The 15,228-nt window shown below is 41.6% G+C and overlaps 1 protein-coding gene across 1 annotated transcript in view; it reads right to left on the bottom strand.

Annotated features, from left to right (window-relative positions):
* CD151 (CD151 molecule (Raph blood group)) overlaps positions 1–13,143 on the bottom strand; it is a 50,549-nt gene extending 37,406 nt beyond the window's left edge. The window contains exon 1 of the mRNA XM_063117100.1: positions 12,981–13,143. The gene's annotated coding sequence lies outside the window, so the exon portion shown is untranslated. The remainder of the gene's footprint in view (positions 1–12,980) is intronic.
* Positions 13,144–15,228: the final 2,085 nt, after the last annotated feature.

Below are 15,228 nucleotides of genomic sequence, written 5' to 3'. Positions count from 1 at the left end.
CTGTGAAAGTAGGTTCGTCCAGGCTAAAAGCTCAATATATTGGCCATATTGTTAAACACTGGATCCATAGGAGACTTTAGAATTCTCCCCTTTCTGGACTCAGACCAAGCTCAGGTCAATTTATCACATTGCTAAAATTTGACCTAGAAGGCAGCAACCCTAGAAGGGTCAAGTACAGGTCTGGGTGTGGAACCAAGTGTCATCTTTAGGGTATATCCCTTGTTCTAGCCTTTCCCAAACACCCCAAATTGACACTTAGTTAAACACACACGCACACACCATGAGTGAACCAATACTTATTTGAACTTGTATGAATATAAGTAGCTATCTTATATCAAGTCAAGTCTGTTGGTCCATCTAGTGCAGTTCTGTCTAATCAGGCAATTCCTTGCCCAGGAAAATATCTTTCTTAGCTTTGGAGATGCTAGTGAGTAAACCTGAGATCTTCTTTTTTAAAAATATGTGCTCTACAATCGAGATATGGGCCTTTTCTCATACATACAGAAAGCTGCTTCCCAATAAAGGATGTAACGCCTCAAAATTTGTGTTCAGAGTAGAATATTTTTTCGGAAGACATGTCTTATGCATTGCAGTGTATTTTCTGGGGGTAGTACTAGGAAAGATAGAAGGAATATAGTAGAAATACTGATTTTTTAAAAAAAAAAACCCACCTCAATCCGCAAATTCAAAAGGTACAATAATAAAACCCATTCTAAATGTCTCTGTACTCTTTTGTTGAGAATAGTAACATTAAAAACAAAGATATGCTTCAATCAGCACATGAAGCATGTACAAGATCAGCATTCTGCAAAAGCATTTTGAATAAGAAAGGATCTGTAGCAGAGAACAATAGGCAGAGATAGCGATTTGCAAAGGCATGTGGTTTCCAACCCCTCTGTATTACCACAGCCTAGACACGGCTAATAACAAAGCTTTTAAACATTTTCCCACCTCATTCATTATTATACAGGGAAGGGTAAGAATGGAATTGCACAGTTAAAAAATGCACATCTCCCCTCCTCCATCAGCTGCTATCCCCTTCCATAGGACTCTGTTGTTTCTGAATACTTTTAATCCTGCCAAACTTCTGCTGATTGATGACACAAGGAAGTTTGCCTGAGCATCTTGGTCTGCATGTCTTGATCTATATATAGCAAATATGTTCAAGCTCAAGGAACTTGGAAACAGACTGCAGATTCACGCGTCATTTTTCATGTGGTGATTGCAGTTATCAGGTAATCAATCTCCTCATCTAAATCTTTCACCACATAATAATTGACACACAGGTATTACTTGCTATCAATGGGAGAAGAAGGTTCTACTGCCACATGAGAGGCATCAAATGACAGCCCAGATAGATGCTACGGCCAGGAGTGCCTACTATCAGCTTCAGCTGATATGCCAGCTGCGCCCCTTCCTAGAGTTGGAAAACCTAAAGACAGTAGTGCACGTGCTGGTAACTTCGAGGCTCGACTTCTGCAATGCGCTCTACATAGGGCTACCTTTGTGCCTAGTCCGGAACCTCCAACTAGTTCAAAATATGGCAGCCAGGCTGGTCACTGGTGCACCTACGGGTGATCACATTACACCAGTTTTAAAATCTCTTCACTGGCTGCCAATCAGTTTCCAGGCGAAGTATAAAGTGTTGGTTATCACCTTTAAAGCCCTACATGGTTTGGGTCCAGGCTATCTGTGGGATCGCCTTCTCCCGTACAATCCGCCCCGCACACTCAGGTCCTCTGGGAAGAATCTACTTCAGTCAGCAAAAACTAGATTGACAACTGTTACCCAGAGGACCTTCTCTTCTGCTGCTCCCAGACTGTGGAATGGCCTGCCAGAGGAGACTTGTCAACTTAAGAGTCTATCAGCATTTAAGAAAGCTATTAAGACTGATCTTTTCCGGCAGGCCTATCCAGTGTAATTTTAGGATGTTTTAAAAATGATTTTAGGATGTTTTTTAAATGTTTTAATGTATATTATGTTTTAATTCAATTTTATGTATTTCATATTCACTGTTGTTTCCCGCCTCGATCAGAATGGAGAGGCGGGTAGGAAATAAATTTATTATTATCATTATCAGTTGAATGCCTACATCCACCTGGGTTAATTCTTCCACCATCATGCAAGATCATGGGACAAAGAAAATAACTAAACACAAACCACTTTATTATTTTGGCCATACAAGCCTAGCGTGCTTATTTCCTTTCTGGCCCCATGTGGCATGATTAATTATCAGGGATGATGGGAGTTGTAGTCCAAAACACCTGGTTAGCACTACATTGGGGAAGGCTTCCATATTAGATAGGGTAACTCAGTATTATTCGTTTCAACTGTGTCTGCTTTTTAAAATAACATTTACCATTTCTGTTGGTATATTGCTGCTGTTTTGAACTCAGTGCTGTAGGTGTCTTAATATTTTTGGAGTTGATGTATAACACTGTAAATATATGGTGTTACTTCAATTGTTTTTCTTTTCTTTTTTTTCTTTTTTTCTTTTTTTTTAGGGAAGGTGGGATAGGAATGATTTAAAGAAATACATAAAATGAAACAAAACCATTTAGATAGTAAACAACACACACAACCAGAGACCAACCTCGTACCAATTCAGGGAGGAAGATTTAGTGATCCAACAGGAACTCTACAGGAATTGCTTTAAAGAAGAAGGGAAATTACCAGGAAACATTGCCACGCCTCATTTCCCAAGTATTCTACAAACCAGCACTAAAGACAGTCAGCACTGCATTCCAATAGCCATGATGAAAGACAACGGGCTATCACAACATTACAAGGAAAATGACCCAAATTGTCAGGACTCGTTCTCAGCCTAGACTAGCTCAGTGACTCAGAAAAGGAATTACATTACAGGCATACACACATGCCACAAGCATTGCTATCTGCACTCACCAGGCCCCGCAAGGTGCTTTTCAAAAGGCTCACTAACTCCTACCATACTCGTTATATATCCTGACATGTGAAATTTCCATAAGAAATTCTCTTCAGGTTTTTTTAAATTACTCCTTGGCCAATAGTAGTTTTGCACTACACCTTGCACCAGAAACAATCACTGTGAACAGGTTCATGTTGCTTTCCTAAAGATTAGATTTCTACCAATGAGGGAGGGGTTGGAAGGAGAGCACTTGCAGAAATCTACTTTCCTTTTGCAGGTACACACACACCAAGGAAAATTAGGGAGGTCACAAATTCTCAGAGTTCCCCATTCAGTGTACAACTGTAGTACATATTTTCTCAAAATACACATTTGTCAAACTAAAACAACTGCGATGTAATCCAGACTTTAATATTACACTAAGGAATCAGGTGATAAGATGCTAGGTGTTTTCAATATTATTTTATGGAGTGGAGGCTTAGACACTTAAGAAAAACAATTTGAGCAAAATCGAATCTTTTGAAATGTGGATATACCGACATATGTTGCAGATACCATAGTCTGATCAAATAACAAATGAGGATGTACAATGTAGGGTAAGCAAACCAACAGAATTAATAAATACCATCAAAAAAAGAAAATTACAATATCTTGGTTATTTTATTCAAGGAGAAAAATACATCATACTCCAACTTATTATATAAGGGAAAATTGAAGGGAAAAGATCAGTGGGAAGAAGATGAACATCATGGCTAAAGAACTTGAGGGAATGGTATAGCTGTACTTCTATACAATTATTCAGAGCAGCAGTGTCAAAAACAAAAATAGCTGTAATGGTAGCTAACCCCTGACAAGAGAAGGCACCCTAAGAAGAAGTCTCTGTTGCAGCCCTTCCCAAGCTGGTGCTCTCCAGATATTTGGGACTACAACTCCCATCATCCCTAACCATTGGCCATGCTGGCTGGGACCGATGGGAGCACCACCCCACACTGCAACACTTTGCTGCAGGTCCCGGTTGTTATTCTGAACCAGCAGCTAGATTTTTTCAGAGACTTTCTTTGATAATGGAATCAGGGAGACAGAAGGAAGTCCTATTCTGACCCCCAAAGTAGCCAAGTGGCAAATCCTGTTACCTCTTCACAAGGTTCTGGGTTGCACCTGAAGAGCCATGCTGTACCTTCTCAGCAGCCCAGATTTGGCCCTGGGGCCTCCAGTTGCTAATCTCTGCTTTAACTAAGTAAGAGCATGACCCAGTAGTAGAAAGAATTTTATTTCAAAAGCCACAGAGGTTTGAGACATCCCTAGCCTCAGCTGAGTACACTTCTAGGGAGCTGTTCAATCAATGAGAAGAAAACTGATGAAACAACATTTAAGACCATTTTTTCTATGTATTTTCTATGTGTTAGAGAGACAAAATCGTGTGCACGTTAAACACGCTCAAACAGTATCATCTTATGATGAGAACATAGCCCTCGAAAGAGACAGTCAGCTCTGTTGTGTTTATATGGGGAAGGCTGCCTCCGAGACGGGCACTAAAGGGGTGATTGATGGAGGCACCACTGCAGAGAACATCATGGTCTTAAATAAAGCTCCTTTCATTCTAAAAGCACTTTGCACCATTGATATACAGGAGCCACTTCAACAGCCAATGAGACAAAAGGGGGAACAATAATAAGAAAAAGGACTAGCATCTTTCAGTGAAGTGTCAAGACCAAGGGCCTGGAAGAAAGCTCTATTTCAATTCCAGCCTAACTTCACTAAATCCAATTTAACTGCTCTCGTGTACATTAAGATAATTTCTTGCTACTGACTCAGTATGCAGCCTTTTTCTTTCTTTCTTTCTTTCTTTCTATTTTTCTTTTTCTTTTTTTCTTTTGCACTACTGCTACTTGGAGGGAGTTTTGTCTCACGCCTATTTTAAAGTAAGGGTTAAAACAATTCATAATAAACCACTGTGAATTCTGAGTCAAACGGACTGTGAAAGCCAAGATGTAGAAAGAACTCGAAGACCACAGTCAAATGATCACGGGGGTAAAAGAAGCCATCTTGACTTTGCCCCCCACCTGTGCATGTGCCACCTGCGCAACCAGCATTTCCCTAATTACTCGTGCCGTGTTACAGGTTGCTGTGTTGTCCTAACCCGGTGCTTGGTGCAGCAGTGGTGCCTTCTCACCCATCCCACAACCCCTACTGTAAGCCATGGGTTGTAGGGTGGGTAAGGAACCACCCTCACCATGCTGGGTTCCAACGACACAGCAACCAGTGACGAAACACAGGTAATCAGGGAAATGCCAGTTGCACAATCGCCCGCCCAGGCCCAGAGCCAACAACGCACGTTAGTGCTGCACTGCACGGCGCCCCTCTTAGCTTGGTGCTCTAGGCAGCTGCCTGAGTCGCCTCTATGGTAGCACCAGCCCTGGCTCTGAGAAGCATTTGGTCTCAATAAAATAGGGATCCTTGTTCTCTAGAGCTAATAAAATTTATTCAAATGGAATTGGTTGAGGTTCCTAACTATATATGCTATCACCTGTATGAACAGTCTGTCCTCAAGTGGCAAGAAAAGCCAAACAGCCCAAATATAACCTATTTATCTAGCAACCTCAGTCTTGTTTTACACACACACACACACACACACACACACACACACACACACACACTTCAAAATCAGCTAACAAACATAATATGCATGAAACATGACAGAAAAAGAATACATCTCTAAAGAAGGATTTTACATTAAGCATTCCAATATATGACAAAAGATGTCCATCTATTTAATTGGTTGCCATAAGTGTTCTCCCCTCCCCCAACATATATTGAACCCATTTGGCTACCTTTAAAGTCCTCCTTAACTATTCTGACACCAAAAGAATAGCCTGCTGGATTTCCAGTGTTTAGCCATAATGACTTTTACTGCTAATAAGTGTTCAGTTAAGTGCAATATGGGTACTGTTTGCTTGGAATGCTCTTCCAGAGCATCTACGAAGTACGAGTTTTATCTTAGATTTTAAAACGCGTTTGAAAAGTCATCTGTTTTCCATAGCTTTTGGTATTTTATCCTGATTTACTGTTCTCATTGCTATGATTATTCCCTTATTTCTGTTGTGTAACCCCTTCCCCCCTTCATATGTTTTAATGTGATTTCAGACTGTAAGCCTCTAGGCAGGGTATTGCTGTTTTATTTGTATATTCTGTACAGCACCAAGTACGTTGTTGGTGCTATATAAATAAATAAATAAATAAATAAATAAATAATACTGTGATTATTTTCAATAACTTAATAAAATCACAAATGATCTTCCAACTTACAGCCACACTTATCTGATGAATAATAGCTACCACTTTCTTCCAGAAGTCATGTACCAGACAACGTTTCCACCCTATTGGCATCAGATGCCCAACAATCTCGAAGATTGATATGGTTTGTTCCATAAATTCTACTCAACTTTTGACGGTTAAACTACACAGCAGCTTAAACTGAATCTCCCTCAGATTCAAAAAGAGTGTACAAATTCATGTAGGTTGAAAGTAAATATATATCCATTGCTTTTCCCATAACTTCCCTGTCCAAATCTTTCCCAGCATTCTTTCGAAGTTAGTTCCCTCAAAATTCCCTGAATAGTGAAAAACAGGGCTCTTTCCAGGCACAATTCAAAGCCCTGCTGGTTATATCCAGAAAGCTCTACAAGTCTTAGGGTCATGGTCAAAAGACTGCAGTCTCCTCTATGGCTTGCCTGAGCTTTCAGGAGACTTTCTCTCGCCACCATCAGAGGAGCATTTGGAGGGAAGCAGAGAGGGGGCCTTCTCAGTGGCTGCTCCCAGACTCTGGAACCCTCTGCCAAGGGAGGCCAGGCCAGCTCCCTCTATATTGTCCTTCCACCCGCAGGCAAAGACATTTTTATTCAGAAAGGATTTTGGCCATTAAAACTGTTTTCTTTGCTAAGCTAGGTTTTAATTGGTGGATGCTATTTATTTCATTTTTCTTTTTAAGTGATGTATTTTAATTAATGTGGTTGTTTTAATCATGTTAAATGTTATCTCTATTTTATTACTGTTAAAGAGCAATCCTGTGGCCCCTCAACAGTTCCATGCAGTAACAAACCCTAATTTTCTTATGATGGAACCACATAGCAACCAGCTACACCAGACATCTTCACAGTGGCTGTGTTCAGAAGACACCTTAAAGCACAGCTTTAACCACGGTGAGTAAAGCAAAAGGCCTTATTCACTGTGGTTAAGGCCATGATTGAAGGTGTCTTCTGAACACGGCCTGTACCCCTTCCGAGCCGTAGCTGTACTTCAGTACATAATTAAAAATACAGTCAGCCTTTCTAGCTGTCATTGCATTGAAACCCTCCAAGAAAACAAAATGCTTTCCTACACTTATGAACCGTTTAAACAACCCTGTGGTTGAACAAGTGGGTGGAAGGGTGTTTTGTTTTGTTTTCAAGTGGCATTAACATTTTTTTCTGAAGACAGTGCTGTAAAAGAATATGTTTATGAATCTTGTCATAACAGAGTCATAGAAAATGTTCTATTTAATAGAATCTTAAAAGTAGTATTTCTAACTCTAGGTGGTGCTTGTACATCCCTGCTTGTTCACACCTGGCAAATGGCTGGTTGGCCACTGTGTGAATGGAGTGCTGGACTAGATGGACCCTTGGTCTCTTCCAGCATGGGACTTATGTTCATATGGTGTGTGTGTGGAGTGGAGGACATGCAATTCCTATGTTCATACCAAAGACAGATTCTCAATATGTGTACGGCCACCACTGAATACTCCTCTTGTAATAGCAAGTTACTCAGCAAGTGCCTGTGAAACTAGTGGCAGGATCTGATGTGTTCCAAACAAAATTGGGAGCACCTATCTAGAGGTGATAGGAGGGAGGGTGTGGCAGGGAGGAAAGAGGCAGGGACAATGGGCCAAACAGCAGTCTCATTTGGGAGCTAAGTGTAAAGAGAGGGTGTGATGAGTAGAGGCCCACATTCAACTAGGTGAAAGGTATACAAACAAACAACAGACGAAGGTGTAAACTTTGGCAGAAGAAAAAAGCTCATGAAGTGAAGTAGGGTGCAGTGGGAAGTATTCCAAGAAAGGCAGAAAACAAGTAGTGAAAGGACCTTTGCAACACGTCAGTGAGGGAATGGGCCCTAGGTTTGGGGTCTTACAGCAGGTTGTAGGTTTGGTGTTTCACTGGAAATTGGGGGGGGGGAGCGGGCTTGTGCAGCATGTGATAGTGCTACAGTGAAGTCTTTTTACAGGAGATTTCTGAAATGCCTGGATCTATATAGCAAGTAGCAAAGTTCATTCTGTCCATGGGAAAGGCTCCTCTTAAATGGCAATTAATACTGGCTTTGTTTTCATTGGAAGAGGCCCATACGCTATTTGGGGGCAACTCCCAGTGCTGCCTGTGGGAGCTGTGCTCAACAATTTTAAGGCAGCGTGTTTCCTTTAGGAACAAAAGAAAACAATAGGAGATGGCATTTTGGAAAACAATTCCTCCCCGGCATATTTTCACAGAGCAGCCCAAAGAGACAGAAAGCAGACTGTGTAGACTAGCAGTTTCCAGAACAAATACTGTTGTCTGCTTCCAACCTGCCACTCCCTATTTCTGTATGCCATTATTTTAAAAAAGAAAAATCAGTTCAGGTCCAGGAATGAGGCTTTGGATATTTTCATATCTAACAGCACAATCCTATACATGTCTACTCAGAAATAACCCCCACCCCACCCCCCCGAGTTGAATGGGACTTACTCCCAGGTAACAACAAAAAAGGCTAGCAGAGTTGTCATGACAAAGAGGAGACACAGGCCTTCAATTCCTATAACCGCTCCCCCTCTCCTCCCCACCCATTCCAGGCACCTCAATGATGCAACTTGGCAAATGGCATGCTAGAAATGCTGGTACGAGGTGTGTGTTTACTCATTAGAAAGCCTGGCTTACTATGCAGCCTTCAAACTGAAAAAAATGAAGTAATTTCCATTGGCTACATTTCTTTTAAACACACTGGGGGTGGGGTGTTTCACCACCAAAAGCAATCTATTTATTCTATATTCATAGGTGAAGGCAACTAGAACTCTAAGAAAACAGGCAGTCTTTTCTCCTTATAACAGAGTGACATGATTTACTCATAATACTAATCCATGTTTATTTAACCCATAGTTTGTTGCCTTACTGTGGTTTGTTCTCTCAATCCGTGGGCTGTTTGTTTCCCATCTCCTTTGCCCACTTCCTACTTGTAGCAAAATGCCTTTGTGGCACTGTAGTACTGGTACATAGAGCAACTGGTTGTTGTTTTACTGGTAGCCTCTATAGCCTGGCAAATGAACCCATGAACAATCCAGTTCTAGATTTGCATGTAAAGGCAACCTATGTTTGAACAACCCACGTTTGAACAACCCATAGTTCATGACCCAACAACAAACCATGAATTTTCTTTCTGGGTTGTTCCTGGCTAAAAAAAATCACTGTTTGTTTGCATGGCTGCCTTCACACATCACAACAACCCAGAATTCAACAACTTAAACCATGGGTCAGCGTTACAGGCCAATGTGTTCTAAATGAAGGTTTTAAAACACCACAGATGTGCAGCTACCCCATTAATTTTCAGCAAGATTAATGTGACTGAATGAAAGGCTGACAGCAACATTGCAGATTATGAGTTACGATATGACAAGTGTGCTTTGGAATACTCCCAGTCTTATCCTCTTGCTGTCTGTCAAGCTACCAATCAGCCTGTTCTACCTGAGCCAGCCAAAAGCAACCGCCTTTTAAAAGACCTTAATATGTGTTATATATTCATTCCCACTTATAGTCAGCCACCTTGGGGACATGTTGTCAGATAGAAAGGCAGGATATAAATATTTTAAATAAATAAAGGAAGCTTGTGGACAATGTGTTTCAGGCTGGTATACTGACAATTGCCTGTGGCAATGAGAAATCACCTACAGGTGATCAGGCATGGGCATTTTTTTGTAAATGGAACAGAATTTATTATATTTTTCTTTAAGGCCATCAACTGCCACTAAAATAGGTATAGAAGTGGGTGTATATGGCCAGTAAAAATATCTGTGGGCTAGTCACTTTTGTAAGCTGATTTGCAAATGTTCTGAATCCTCCTCACCTTCTGTTGTCACAGGAGGTGAGATCCTGAGAATGGCTTATTAAAGTATACTCCAAAGTTGCCACTTGAGGCAGAATCTTCAGGCTAGTCTTGGTCAAGTCACAGACATTTCCAGCCTTGGAAAACTGTTATAATCCACATTTTATGCTAGGGAATGGCTGGAGTCAAGGCTAGATTGTTGCAATCCCCTGCACACTTATTTATTTATTATTTATTTATTTATTACATTTCTATACCACCCAATTACATATCTCTCTGGGCGGTTCACAAAAATTAAAAACAGCAGTATAAAACAACAGTATAAAACCATAATATAAAATACAATATAAAAGCTCAACCAGATAAAAACAGCAGCAATGCAAAATTACAAATTTAAAACTCCAAGTTAAAATTTATTTATAGACTGTTAAAATGCTGGGAGAATAAAAAGGTCTTCACCTGGCGTCTAAAAGCATATAATGTAGGTGCCAAGAGAACCTCCTTAGGGAGGTCATTCCACAGCCAGGGTGCCACAGCAGAGAAGGCCCTCCTACTGGTAACTTATGTGGAAGTAAGTCCCATTAAAATGTGAAACTTATTACCAAGTAAAAGAGAACAGGATTGAGCTTTAAAACGGCAATCCTAGTCAGATTTAAATCTGATTAAACCCATTGAACACCTACTCTGCACAGAATCAGACTGCACATAATGTCCCCCAATTTACAGAAGAAGCCTGTGGCATGAAAAGCAAGAACACAAGTTCCCTAGCCTTTAAAAATAAACAATTTTATTGAATAACCTCTCTCATAAAGGTGTTTATTGTCTAACCCAGAAACTAATGTATTCTAGAATTATTTCTTACCAAACTCTTTCCCTAATCCGAATGCCAGAACTCAATGCCTTATTTCAATCTACACACAGGTAAGGATTCCTATACTACGATTTACAGTGTTAAAAATGTACTTCGCTCCTTTAAGGCTTGGCTCCAGCCCTTTACCGCCAATGCCAGCAAATTCCACTACACCCTGCTTTCGGCTTTGTTTGTTCCTAAAGTCCTAGCGACAGTTACTCAGAACTGCCTACAGGTCTGACTGGCCTTCTTAGTCCTGCACTTGCTTTTTTCATTTCCCCCCTACAGCTGTTTAAACCATCAGTCTTGCTGGGCCACCATTTTCTTCTTTTCTCTATCCTGGCCAACACATGCAGACCCACACCCAGAACACTGACCCTCCTCAACCAACACTGCAAGAAGCACATGTCCCTTGATGTATACAGTGTAAACCTTTAAAAGATATTAGATAATTTAAGAGGTGCAGTCTGTTAGTCATGCTCTCTTTATTAACCAGCTTGGCACTCTGATGTAATGCTATACTGAAAGAAAGACTCCTTTTATTATAGTGCCATGCCGTTCCTGAGGCTACATTCACACGAACAAAGGACAACAGCATTATGTACTTCTGTACTCCAAGGCCTTCCTTCTATACCATTCACACACATACTTTAGATGTAGAGGAATATATTCCCCAGAAAAAGAATAGATGCAAGTGAACCACTGCTTCATCATTCCATGCTTTCGTTACCACATGTGAAGCAGAAATGTACACACCTTTCCTGACATGAGATGCAAAAGAGCAATTTGCACATCTGTTTCACCAAAGGGGAAAATACACAAATTCCCTCTTCACACATTACTGTAAAATGCACCTCACTCATGTTTCCTCATGTGCAAAACCACTGTCAGTATTAAAAGTTATAGGTGAAAAATATGAAGTTCTGGCAAAGATTTCATACACATTCAACATGGAACTTGAGAACTTTGGTAAAACATTATTGGCTTTCTGGAACAAGCATCCCTAAGAAACACTCGGGAAAAGGAAAGGAAAGATCTTCATTGTCCATATACTTTTAAAGCGGGTAGCTGGGTTGGTCTGTTGCAGCAAAACCAATCAAGAGTCTTGTGGTACCTTAAAGGCAAACTGTTGCCCACAAATGTGTATGTCATAAGACTTGGTTAGACTTTTAAGGTACCACACAATTCTTTGTTACATATACTTTTTGAACGCTTTGCCACTGATCAAGGCTATCCAAAAGATGGAAGGGTCCAGATTAGACAGATGGAGATTGGTTATTGTGGTACAGAAACTTGATACATAGTTCATCGATTTCATATATATTTTTCTACTTATAATGGTTGCCAGGACAGAGACAGGAATGTGGGCATTAACTAAAACAATACAAAGTATATGAACCAACTATCCCGTGCTGGTTTTACACGAAGGAAAAAGCTGGGGAACATCACATGTTGCGAGGAGTTTGAACTGCCCATGTGGATTTTCAAATCAAAGTAGTTTGGACTCACTCCCATTGCGAACAAAACAACGTTAACCTTCCTGCGCCTTGTCCTCCTCACCTTCGCACACGCCCCGTCTCCTTCAAAACCTGACCCAAACTTGGAGACCTTTTCCTGAGCTCCTCAAACGGGGGGAGGGGGGGTCCCCACCTATGTCTAAGCTAAAAATATCTTGAGTTGTAAAGGCATATGCAAAGACGAAGAAAAGCCTGAAACACTATCCCAGGCTTCCTCAACCTGGATCTTTCGTGTCTGGGGGATGCTCTGAATTATAATCCAACACATCTGGGGTGGGGGGAGGTTGGGGAAGACTGCCCTATATACCCTACTTTGGAGGGGGGGGGGAGATAGACACTTTCACTATGTTCATGGGCCTCACCCCACCAGATTTCTCGCGTTTTTCGCATCGCCAAACTCAAAGATCCGGATCTGTAAACAAGCCGGAAAAGGCCCTGCTGAGTTTCAGAGGCAGGCGGCGAGGGCTTCCTTTGTTGCCACTGCTCCAGGTAGTAGCTCCCCTTCCTCCCCCGGCATGCTCGGTGGCCGCTGTCTGGTGGCTTTCCCTTGCACGCAGCCAACTCCAGCGCGCACCCGAGAGCCGTGAAAGCCAAGCCTGGGGCGCTTCCCCGCCTCCATCCATACCTTCTCCTCGCGGTCCGGGTGGTCGTGGCCGCAGCGGCGGCTGCTGATGGGGTCGAGAGGTAGCTGGGAATTCCGTGAGCAACAGCGCAGTGGCGAGAATGCAAACAGCCGCGCGACTCCTCCCAGTCCTCGGACTCCCGCTGCAGCTGCTTGGATCTCCTTCAACTCTGGGAAATCAACTCTGATCTCTTTCTCTCTCTCCCATATTCCAGAGACGCCTAGCGGGAGGCCGAGAGCATTACCCCGACGCGTAGAGGCTGGGAAGACTGGAAGGCAGGGCCCAGAAGAAGGAAAGAAAGGAAGGTTGGTTACTGGGAGAGGATTTGCTGGATGGGATATACCTCTTTATTCATTATTCCTTTTGTAGCCCGCCTTTCCCCCTCTTGCAATAAACTCTAGGTGGTCTACATAGTCGTCCTCCTCTCCACTTTATCCTCCCAACAACCCTGTGAGGTAGGTTAGGCTGAGAGTCAGTGACTGGCCCAAACTCATTCATGACTGAGTTGGGACTAGAACCCGGATCTCCTGAGTCCCACTCCAACAGTCTGACCCCTATACTACACTGGCTCTCTATTTAAACAGGGTTGTCCTCCGCTGTGTTTTTATCTGAAAAATTGCAGCTCAGGATTACCTTGGGGCTGACATTCAGGGTCCCCATAGATTGGGGTGGGGGACAGGTGATGCGGTTTACTGTCTTCACGCAGTATCCCTTTTCTTATTTTAAAGAATATTTTATAGTTGGTGGCCGGCTGGGCATGTTCATAGTTATAGATGCTCATTATATTATTTTTACTTAATAGTACTTTATGTTATTTTCTATGACAAAATGGGGCTTATTCCCAAGTAAATGTGTTTATCATCAGGACAGCAGAAGCAAACTCTCATTTTATTCCTGCAGTCATGTTGGTATTTTGAGTGATGTCCAAAGTTTTTATTTGATTTTTTATCAGAGTAGGTGGGTGTTTTTTAGTTTGTTTGAGATTTTCCCTCTAATATATCATGAATGTAGAAGCAGTTATGAAGCATGACAGTACAAAAGAGAGGTGTTAGGTATGTGCTTCACAACTGAAGTAATACACAAGGCCATTTAAAGCATATTCTGCTGCCCCTCGACTAGGGTCTAACGGGGTGGGCAATTTATGGCCCTCTAGATGTTCCAGCTTACAGCTCCCATGATCCCTTGCCATTGGCTAGGCTGATGGGATTTGTAGTAGGCTGAAACATTTTTAAAGCTACAAGTTTGCTGTATTCTTCATTCTTGAAAATATTAAATGATCATAGGACTTAAGATGTAATTCTAGAAATGGATGGCAGCTGCTAGACCAACTCTGTTTTCACCATCAAACTTTAAAGTGAACATCCCATAGTTTATAGGTAAAACTTTCAGTTGAAGCGTTCGCACCTAAATAACAACCATGACCCTTGCCCAAAAAGTCACAGCAAAAAAATAAAAAAAACCAACCCTCTTTGGACTGCAAGAAATGTTCCCCAAGTGATGAAGAAAATGGAGGATGAAAGGAGAAGAGAGAATGGAGCAAATTAAAGGCATGAAGAGAACAGCAATGTTTGGGTGGCCAGATGCAAAGGAAGACAGGGTTCCTGCACCTTTAAGAGTTGTGTAGAAGGGGAATGCTCTTCCCCTCTGTGCCTTAAGATCATCAACTGAGGCCCTTCTAGGAGTGTCCCTCCCAATGTAAAGGAGTGTCATGAAATGTGGACGGGGTCAACCAGTTAACATTGTTTACTTGGATTTTCGAACGGCTTTGGAATCAGAGAAGTCATCTTATAGATTTGTAACTGGTTAAAGAACAGAAAATAGAAAGTAGGAATGGGAGGTATAAACAGTGAAGTCTCACAACCAGTGCTTTTAAACTTGTTCATAAATTATCTAGAATTAGAAAGGAGCAGTGAGATCGCCACATTTGCTGAGGACACCAAATTATTTAGGGTGGTTAAAACAAAAGTGAGTTGTGAGGAGCTTCAAAAGGATCTCTTAAAACTGGAAGAATGGGCATCAAAATGGCAAATGCAGTTCAATCTAAGCAATGTAAAGTGATGCATGTTGGGGCAGAAAATCCCAACTTCACATATTTGCTGATGGGATCTGAACTAGGGGTGACTGACCAAGAAAGAGATTTTGGGTTTGTAGTGAACAACCCGATGAAAATGTCAACCCACTGTGCAACTGATGTGAAAAAGATGAATTCCATGTTGGGTGTACTTAAAAGAATTGGAAATAAAATGTCAA

Source organism: Elgaria multicarinata, chromosome 2, assembly GCF_023053635.1.
Source record: "Elgaria multicarinata webbii isolate HBS135686 ecotype San Diego chromosome 2, rElgMul1.1.pri, whole genome shotgun sequence".
NCBI classification, from domain to species: domain Eukaryota; kingdom Metazoa; phylum Chordata; class Lepidosauria; order Squamata; family Anguidae; genus Elgaria; species Elgaria multicarinata.
This window is presented reverse-complemented; position numbering and strand designations above follow the sequence as displayed.